This window comes from Trachurus trachurus (assembly GCF_905171665.1).
Source record: "Trachurus trachurus genome assembly, chromosome: 21".
Lineage (NCBI taxonomy): Eukaryota > Metazoa > Chordata > Actinopteri > Carangiformes > Carangidae > Trachurus > Trachurus trachurus.
Window position 1 is genome coordinate 26,477,684 of NC_139899.1, and position 10,501 is coordinate 26,488,184.

At 39.5% G+C, this 10,501-nt stretch overlaps 2 protein-coding genes across 6 annotated transcripts in view; both read right to left on the reverse strand.

The window, feature by feature from the left end:
* kalrna (kalirin RhoGEF kinase a) overlaps nucleotides 1–10,501 on the reverse strand; it is a gene marked incomplete at its 5' end in the record, with an annotated part of 198,281 nt that overhangs the window by 147,556 nt on the left and 40,224 nt on the right. The window lies entirely within an intron of this gene.
* LOC311004926 (uncharacterized protein) overlaps nucleotides 1–10,501 on the reverse strand; it is a 182,946-nt gene that overhangs the window by 19,279 nt on the left and 153,166 nt on the right. The gene's annotated exons all lie outside the window — the stretch shown is intronic.

Here is a 10,501-nt window from a genome sequence, read left to right on the forward strand (position 1 = left end):
GTTTACACTACGTGGTGAAAGTCAGTTCATCCACATCCCTTTGTGATCTTCATATCTTTATTCTTTCAGTCCCCTGGTCTCGTCCTTCCTCCTCCTCCTCCTCCTCCTCCTTCTCCTCCTCCTCTTTCCTTCCCTCTTTCAGCTCATCTGGTCATCCGTCTGTCACGTTATGAAATCACTCTCTCTCCCATCTCGGCCTGTGCTCTCTCTACCCGCTCACCTCTCTCTCCCTCTCTCAGTAGAGAACAAGCCCAAATGTCCATGTCCTGCTGTGTGTGTGTGTGTGTGTGTGTGTGTGTGTGTGTGTGTGTGTGTGTGTGTGTGTGTGTGTGTGTGTGTGTGTGTGTGTGTGTGTGTGTGTGTGTGTGTGTGTGTGTGTGCAAGCGATACACACACACACATTCCAAGAACATTCCACAGTGAGAACGCTAAGTCGGCAAAATCTATCTCAGGCCACAGAGCGAGAGAGAAAGACGAGGAGGAGAGACGAAGAGTCACCAGCTCTGACTCATTCATTTTTACAAGTCGACGTTACATTTTAAATAATAATAATAATAATTCTTTTAAAAACACGACAACAAACTGAGACCTGGTTTTATCTTCATAGAATAAGAGAAGGACGAAGGGGCGTTTTTCCGTAATATTCGGTGGTGCTCAGGTATCAAACTGTGATCCTTTTATCGACCAATCAAATATGTCTGATGATGATGATGTTGGGGACTGAAAAAAAAAGGACTAATTTTATACAAGACTTTGATGCCTATAGGGAGGAAATGAGTCGATGACATTATTGGTGTCAGTTCAGCCAATGAGCCAGTGGATCAATATTTAGACAGCTGCACTGACACTGACTGACTTTTTAAATAATAAAAGTTACTTATTGTTAAACAGTAAAATGTTGAGTCTATAATAACCAATCCAATCCAATCCAATCCAACTTTATTTGTTGAGCACTTTAAAACATCCACAGAGGACCAAAGTGTTGTACAGGGTAATAAATAAAGACACAGCATCTTACATAAGACATAAAATTACATATAAAAACAGATAAAATAATCTAAATATATGTTTGTAACAATCATATTTGAGGGATTATTGCCAAAATAATTCTTCCTCCTTATAATCAGTTTTGGCATCAGCTCTAAAAATCCAGTATAAGTTAGGAGCCTGTTCAAGATAATACTATTGATTGGCTGTTTACTTCCACAATTACATTAGAGTGTGCAAAGAGACCAAGCTAAAGAAATAAAACTAAAGTATAGTGTGTGCTGTAATTTTCTTTTATCCAAATGGGCTTGGTGATAAAAATAAAAAAAAAGCATTGATCATACTCCAGGTATTGGTGCCAATATCGGACATTTTTGCAACAATAGAAGCTCAAATCATGATGTCATTCATGAGACGTGTCCACTAATCTAATTATCTACAATTATCAATGTCTCTCAAGGTTAAAATCATCTAATTGATCGGTTTTATGTTTGCTTGTGTAACAGTTTGAATGTATTGATCTGAGCCTGACAAACTGGTTTAACCTGCAGCGCAAAGACGGCTCCATGTGAATGATTTAAATCCTCCTTCAGCCACAAATCACATCACATCACTTCACAAACATGTATGTAATCCAAACCAGCAGGCTGCCACTGATACTCCGTCACCTCACAGTGTCAGGTTCCTGGAAATTACTCTGGTCGTCAGAGACAATCAATCAATCAATCAATCAATCAATGATCAAATCCACACAAAAAACCTGTCCAAGTGTTTAACTCTGCAGCACAAATCTCCCAAATCCATCTGCACTTAAGACTCATTACTGAGCAGCCACTTTGACCTGACGACTTGATGGATTCACACATTCGACTCGTGTAAAGAGACGAATAAAAACCACGCACATCTGGAATCAAACATCAAAACATCATGAACACGCAAGTTAAACATGTTACACCATTGTTTCTCTCCTTCTATTGGATGTTATATCATATTATATTCAACCTCCTGCACTCACATCTGCGCTGCCTCCAGCTCCTGTTAGTGAAGCTACAATAAAGTGTCAAGTATTGCTTCATCCACACACACACACACACACACACTGAGCTGTGTTTTCCAAGCACAATGTGTCAAAAATAAAAAACACATTTAAAACAAATATGACTTGCTGCTTTCATGTTCTGTGGGATTTTTTTTCTTTTTTTCCTCCGTTTTAAATCTGGCTGAAGCTTTAAAGTCAAAACATTCGGTCGTTGCCCTCCTCTGTTTATCTGCACTTTTATTAGTTTCCTACAACGTGACAAACACTGATGATGAAGATGTTTCCACCAGGCCTCACAGCTGGAACACAACAGACACAGACAACCAACCAACCAACCAGTCAACCAAAGATCTGCCCAAACCGAGAGTCTTCTACATTTCCATAACTTGTCTATAGACTCTATTTATGTATTCTCACACTTAAAACTCGGATTTGCATTCAATTTTTCTCAAATATATAACAATAATATACTTTTTCAGATGCTTATGTCCTATTTATATTGAGTATGTGTATTTATTTATACATCTATCTCTATTTCATCATCTCTTTATCATCTTTCCCTCTGGACATAAATAAAATATTCTGATTCTGATTAAAAATGAAAATCCCATCAGGTCACAGCTGCTTCCTTCAGATGTCACTCTGATGCAAACTGAGACCGGGTCGTATGTACACTGGCGCGGTGGACCAGTGGTTTAGTACTGTCACGTTGTTCTCCCTGGTTCTCCAGCTGCTTCTCAAAACCGTAACGACAGGTTACGTGATCATAAACTAGTGCATGGGTTAAAGGGATAGTTCGACATTTTGGCAAATTGGCCCATTGCCATAACCGCTATAATCATAGCAGTAGGTTCGTTACCTTTAATTGTCGGTGCAAGCTATTTTTAGAACGGCGGAGCAGAGCTGCGAGCTGCTCAGAGCTACACTACGGAGGCTAATGGGATTTCTTGGTTTCCCTCATCAAACTCATCAAATACACAATCCAACAACTCCAAAACGCTCTGGTGGACAAGTTGTGACCTGCCCAACTTGAGTTGTCGACAATTAAAGGTAACAAATCTACTGCTAAAACTATAGGGATTATGGCAATGGGCCAATTTGCCAAAATGTTGAACTATCCCTTTAAGTGGTAAAGCGGTAAAGTCACTGGATGGAGCTCCAACACTTCATCATCATCACAGGAAACAATCCAACATTACACATACACACACACACACACACACACACACACACATGACATCACCATCAACCGCAGACGAGGAAAAGTTCAGAGTAGAAACTGATACAGAATCTGAACTTTGGTCTTTATATTAAAATATTAATATTAAGTATTTGCATAGAAAAACAGTTTGTGCTCCTGAAAACAAAGAGAGAATAGAGAGAGTCTGTGTGTGTGTGTGTCTGTGTGTGTGTGATGGGATGGGCGGGTGTGTGTGAGTGTGAGAATCATTTGTCCGTTTGCTGTACAGAGGAAACCGCTTTTGTCATTTCAACACACACACAGGAAACCGTCAGTCTCATCAGGACACACACACACACACACACACACACGTTTTGTGATTTTCAGCTCGTTTCTGACAGGAAAGTGACGGATGGTGATTCAGAGTTAGTCACGGCGAGGTTACGTGGTGACACACAGGTTCGATTCCCGTGTGCAACCATGGAAAGACACAGAACCTGATGATGTGGTTTCATGGAGCAGGTGGTTCAGTCTTCATCACATGTTCATCTCCTCAGCCTTTACAATTTTACATACTGTTAACTACAGTTTATTTACTCCACCCGGAGATTGCTTGTTGTCATTTCACATTGTTTCCACAGTGACTTTAGCTACAGTAAGATCTGAAAACTGTATCGTATCGTTTCACATTGTATCGCATCGTATTGTATCATATCATATGGCATGATATCATATCCTATTGTATTGTATTGTATTGTATCTTATCGTATTGTATCACTTTGTATCATATCTTATTGTATCTAATCGTACTGTATCACATTGTATCGTATGTTATCATATCTTATTGTATTGTATCACTTTGTATCGTATCTTATTGTATCTAATCGTACTGTATCACATTGTATCGTATCTTATTGTATCTAATCGTACTGTATCACATTGTATCGTATGTTATCATATCTTATCATATCTTATATCTTATCGTATCACATTGTATCGTATCTTATCGTATCTTATTGTATCGAATCACATTGTATCGCATCTTATCGTATCTTATTGTATCGTATCACATTGTATCGTATCTTATTGTATCTTATCGTATTTTATCGTATCTTATTGTATCACATTATATCATATTGTATCGTATCATAACCCAATGTCCCCATGTATCTCCCCCATACTCATGTGTGTAGATATGTTATTTGGGTTAATCCAACCAATTGAACTTTAATTATAGGGGGGAAAAAAACTGAAAGTACAGATTTTGACACCAGAATAATAACTCAACCATAACATCCTGTTGACATAAATTCTTCACATTTCAGTTGTTAAACTGTATTAAACCCGCTGTTGTGTAATTAATATAATCTCACATTCTTGCCTTTCTGTCCCTGTAACTGTCGCTTCTCTCCAGGAAAAGAGGAGCGAGTGATAAAGAGGATTATGCAAATGGTTTAAACTGTCGAAAACAAAAGCCTACAACACACACACACACACACTCACTCACTCACACACACACTCACAGGGACTTGTTTTTCCCACTTGGGAGGAAACTGCATTGACATTACATTCATTTCCTGATCAACTCTTACTTTGATTTTAAACATAATAAACATTATACAACCTAAAGCTGAAGTGGGAACCATCTTTGTCCAACACATTCAAGAGAATAAGGTGGAGGATGGAGAGAGAATCGTTTATTAAAAGATCTGTATGTGTTATTATTATTATGTTGTCTGACAGTCGTCCCGTTGTCATCTGTTTCCAAACCCGGGAGGAAACGTGTAATTGAATCAAACAGCAGCTCAGCCAGGTGCTGAAAGCTTCGACTGCTCAAATCCTGCAAACTACAAGCTTATGGTTTCCGTGCTGACCTCGCCTGTCCGTCTCTCTCCGAGCGCTGCATGCTGACTCTCCACACTGGGACAATCCACTTGTCACGGTCAAATCAGTGTTATATAACAGTGTGTTTCCTGCTTTAGAAAAAAATCTATACACAGTCAGAGTCAGAGTCAGGATGCACAGGCTCCATTAGGATCTTTATTTTATGAAACACTGTCTGCAAATCGTTTTAATTGTTGGTGCATTGTAAGTTTTTTACAATAGAAGTATTACAAGCATTTATTCAGCCTGAATTTTTGTGCATGAGTTTTTTTTTTTGTTTTTTTTTACTTATCGCCGTCCAGCAGCCGTCACTCAGAGTGGCAGGAGCCCCCATGATGCTCTGCTCTGTTAATTTACCGTTATAAAATAACGCTGACAGCTGCTGTTGATATTAACTCATCACTTCTTGAATGTGCTTCATAAAAAAAATGTGTGTCAGAGTTAAAGCTGCAGTGGGATTTTATTTTGAAACCACTCCCTGGGGTGTTTTTTTCAGCAACAGTAAAGTTTGTTGATGTTACGGATAAAGTTAATTTAGACAGGTTTTCTGAGCTTTTTCTTGGTGGGATGACAGTGAGAAAAGCACGACCAGGTTTGGATTTGGTTTGTCAGAAGAAAAAGGAGACATAATACTTACATAAATTAATAATAAATCAAATATTAATCAATTAAATTTGTGCGCATTTTTCTAAGTTAGTTTTAAATGTCATCTCTAGTAATAAAACAGAGCACATTTCACTATAAAACACTCAGAGAAACCATATCCTGCAAGTTGTTGGATGGTGGTCGATCCAGCTAGTGGGCGGGGCTTTAGGTGACTACTTCCTTGTGACATCACAAAGTGACAGGAAGTCCTGACGGCTGGTTTTAAGGCTCAGTTTCTGAATACAGGCTGTGTGCATTTCTCTGTGGACTGAGGCTTTGATACTTTCACAGTATTAATATAGAACCTAGAGCTGCTTTATAATCACACTACACATGGACATCTACCTTTATACTGTATGGAGCTTTAACACAAACATCTACCTTTATACTGTATGGAGCTTTAATACAAACATCTACCTTTATACTGTATGGAGCTTTAACACAAACATCTACCTTTATACTGTATGGAGCTTTAATACAAACATCTACCTTTATACTGTATGGAGCTTTAATACAAACATCTACCTTTATACTGTATGGAGCTTTAATACAAACATCTACCTTTACACTGTATGGAGCTTTAATACAAACATCTACCTTTATACTGTATGGAGCTTTAACACAAACATCTACCTTTATACTGTATGGAGCTTTAATACAAACATCTACCTTTATACTGTATGGAGCTTTAATACAAACATCTACCTTTATACTGTATGGAGCTTTAATACAAACATCTACCTTTATACTGTATGGAGCTTTAACACAAACATCTACCTTTATACTGTATGGAGCTTTAACACAAACATCTACCTTTATACTGTATGGAGCTTTAACACAAACATCTACCTTTATACTGTATGGAGCTTTAATACAAACATCTACCTTTATGGAGCTTTGATAACCATAATAAAAATTGTTTTTAAAAGTGGACACTGAGGACTGAGGGCGGTCAAAGAAGCCTGTTAATGTTGGGATGAGGTTGTTTTTTCTCTGTAACCAGTCAGTGGTTAAACTCACATCAGTCCCGAGGTGCTGGTTCATTTAAATTTTTAATGCTGATCAAAGAAATGTGCTGATTAACAAGTTACCACAACCAGTAAAAATCTGTGTCAGATTCATCCACAGTTTTTTTTTCTTTTCCCTAAGTCACTATTTCTTTTTTCTTTTGCCTTAATTTCCCTTCTGTGGCTCATAAACATGACTGTCTCACTCCCATCCTTAATCCCACCGACTCTGATTGGATCACATGGGTGAAGAAAGGCTCTAATGAAGCCGTCACCAGCCCCAGCTCTGTGTGAACTGCTGAGAAATGAAGAGATGAAGGCAAAGTGTGTAATTCTGAGGTGTGAAACCGGCCTATCGTAGTAATCCGTCCTTTAAAAAAGCTGCGGCTGTGATGCTGCCTATTAGAAAAAAACCTAAAGACACGATGAGGGCGTCTGCGCCTTCAGCGAGGAGGATGTGATGGAAATGTAAGAGGCAGGTGTTCACATTCAGCAGATCAACTCCTCTCTTCTTCCTCTTCTTCTTCACTCTCATCACATTTGCATGAGAGACGGGACGTCAGCGCCGCCGCTCCGACATCCAGATGAACACACAGCAGCGCCTTTCATTTCTTCTCCTGGTGATTGTGAGACGACAAAGGCAGCGGCAGCAGCAGCGGCGGTGGCGACGGCGGCTTTTTCATCAAGTAAATAAAATAAACACTTTGGCTGGGTGCGCTCCCACAGGAGATTGGACCAAAAGAAGGAACATGTTGAGCATCCTTTCATCTCTCTGATTTAATCAGCACAACGACGACGAGGTCCAAAAAGTGTCCACTCATGAATTAAAGCTTTAATACGCAGCTTTTAAAGTATTAAAATAAATGTCAAGCATGTTTTCTTCTTGTCTTTGTCCTCGTTCTCTCTGCATCCATCTCTCTCTCTCTCTCTCACGCACACAGACACACACACACACACACACACACACACAAACTTTTGATCCAGCAGAAGTTTTCCTCATCAGAGATGTTCACCACATAAACACATACAGTGTGTGTTTGTACAGTAGCGATACAGCGGTGATTACAGCAGCATATGGCTGTTAAACACACCAGACTAAATAACATGAGGCCACTGAATTGACTTGACATTCGTGTGTATGTGTTTATGTGTGTGTGTGTGTGTGTGTGTGTGTGTGTGTGTGTGTGTGTGTGTGTGTGTGTGTGTGTGTGTGTGTGTGTGTGTGTGTGTGTGTGTGTGTGTGTGTGTGTGTGTGTGTGTGTGTGTGTGGTGAAGTCTCCATACAGAGGGAGAGAGGGATTTAATTCCAGCAGCAGTTATCAGACGTATAATGAGTGTGTGGAGGCTGGAACAGTAGATCCAGTGGTTCCAGCAGCTTCAGTAAGTATTAACAGTACTATAGTATTAACAGGATGAAGTTTGTTTTTTAGAGTCAGTCAGTCAGTCAGATGTTCAGACAGCTGTTGTCTGACTGACTGTGCTCATTTACAAAGACACAAAACAGACTGAAGAACCTGGGACCGACGGATCCTCAGGATCTTTACACGATAAATCGTTGTTGATTGTTATTGTTACATAAGAAGTGGTTGTTTTCTTGTGTTTTGGACAAGAAAACACAAGAAAACTAATTGATGCAGGCTGCATCAATTTTAGTTGCGTCTTTTGTTCCCCCCGACACTGGGTGACCATCAGGAAAACGATGTAGGGGTCAAAAATGGCCGGAATTCTCCTTTAATTCTCCTTCTTGCTACTGAGTTATAAACAGAATATCCAGGCTAACAACATGTGCATCACTGTTATATAAAGCACATCATTTGATATATACCGATTGAAATTAATCAATTACTTGTCCATGAATTAATATACGAGTAAAGCTATCTGTCAGCTTTTCCACTGTGAATCCAGTGCAGAGTTACTCCAGCTGTTCGATGCTCAGTTGGTGACAAGAGGACAAAAGTGTGTCAAGAAAATGTCCCGACACCATCACAACACCAACACTAAGCAGCCTTTCTCCTTTCGTCCTCTGTAAATGAAAACATCCCAGTCAATCAGCAGTTTCTGAAAGACTCCACCAAACAGCCATGCTGCGTTCAAAGTCACTTTCATAATCGCCGTTCTTCCTGTTCTGATGCTCAGTTTGAAACCTCAGTCAACCGATCATCTCTACCACATCTACATGACTTAACTCACTGAGCTGCCACATGATTGGCCTTTTAGATATTTGCATGAATGAGGTGCATGAGCAGGTGTATCTAATACCATGACCTTTGAACCAAGCTGCACAGCGGTGTTCGTCTTTGAAGCATCTCTGAGCATCTCTAAAAAGAGAAATCTCAGAACAACAGATGCAGTATTATAACTTTTCTGTTGCAGCTTCATCTCCTTGTTGGCAGCTTCCTGTGTTTGAATTGACTTTGTCATGCTTTAGCTGTCTCGTCCTCATGCAGCAAAAAGAAAAAGAAAAAAGGCACAAACACAAGAGAAACTGAGGAAATGGAAAAAGCCGACAGCAGCCGGCATCAGACAGAAATGGATCTGCCGAGTTCTCCAGGTTCTCGGAGAGCGTTGCTAAGCAAAGAGAGCAAACAGCCAGCGCAGCTCGTCAGCTTGTTAGCATAAAAAACAAAACAGAATAACCCTCGGTGAATAAACTTCTAATAACCGTGAATGAGTGGCGGCCACGAAACGCCTCCCTCTCTGTGTCTGGCCTCATTTCATGCTGCTAAGGAGGAAAGTCATGAATTGAGTTGAACCTCGGAGTCAGAGTTGGAGTCACAGAGAGGAAACTGACCTGTATCATTAACTGAGAGAGGAGGGGGCTTGTTAATTACATTAATAAAATACTGTATTTAATAACATTGGTATTAAATTTAAATCTTAAAAATTTTTGACCACAAAAAAACAGATTTGCAGCTGCATGGCTCCAATAAACACGACTTTACAACTGAAGATTGTTTCTGCCTGAACCTAAATCAGAGGTGATTCATCGGGTCATGATAATAATAATAATAATAATGATAATAATTCCCTTCTTTATACAGCACCTGTGTTTTTACATTAAAAAAACAGAAACACACAAGATCCGTGGCGAAGGAGACTGAGACCGGGAGGAACCACAGTAAGAAGAGAGATGAGGAGAGAAATTAAATGAGATGGAAATAATAAAAAAGGAGTTAGCTGCACTAAAGCAACATGAATCAAATGGAAGTGGAACAAATAAAGACAGATAAAACTGTGATAAAAGTCAATAAAAACAATAGAAACCACGTCAGACTGCACCTTTACAACCACAACATGATCATTTCTATACCATCTGTGCAGAGGAGTTGAGTTCAACAACAGGCCAGAGTGCAAACGACTAAAAACAACTCAGTCTGTCACTTTTCATGAGGAAGAACAAAAGATAAACTAAGATTTTTAAATGTTGTCCAGGGGGATGGTCAAGAAAAAGGTGGCCCCGCCCTTTGTGACTTCTATTAAAGAGGAACTATGCTCCATTTTTACCTTAGTTAAACATTTTCAGAGCATTGTGATGGTTTAATAAATGGCTTGTAACTTGTTCCAGGGAGAATGGAGGCTCTCTGCCTTCCACCGAGCGTCTCTTGGCCCAAAACCAACCTTGTAAGATCAGAGCTTCCGACCCAGTGTCTCACACAAATGCACATCGTAACCCGTAATCTCTTGTTTATGACAGATAAGAGTACACAAATATAGACAAATATACACAAATATACTCGTCGTAACGTGTATATGATAAAT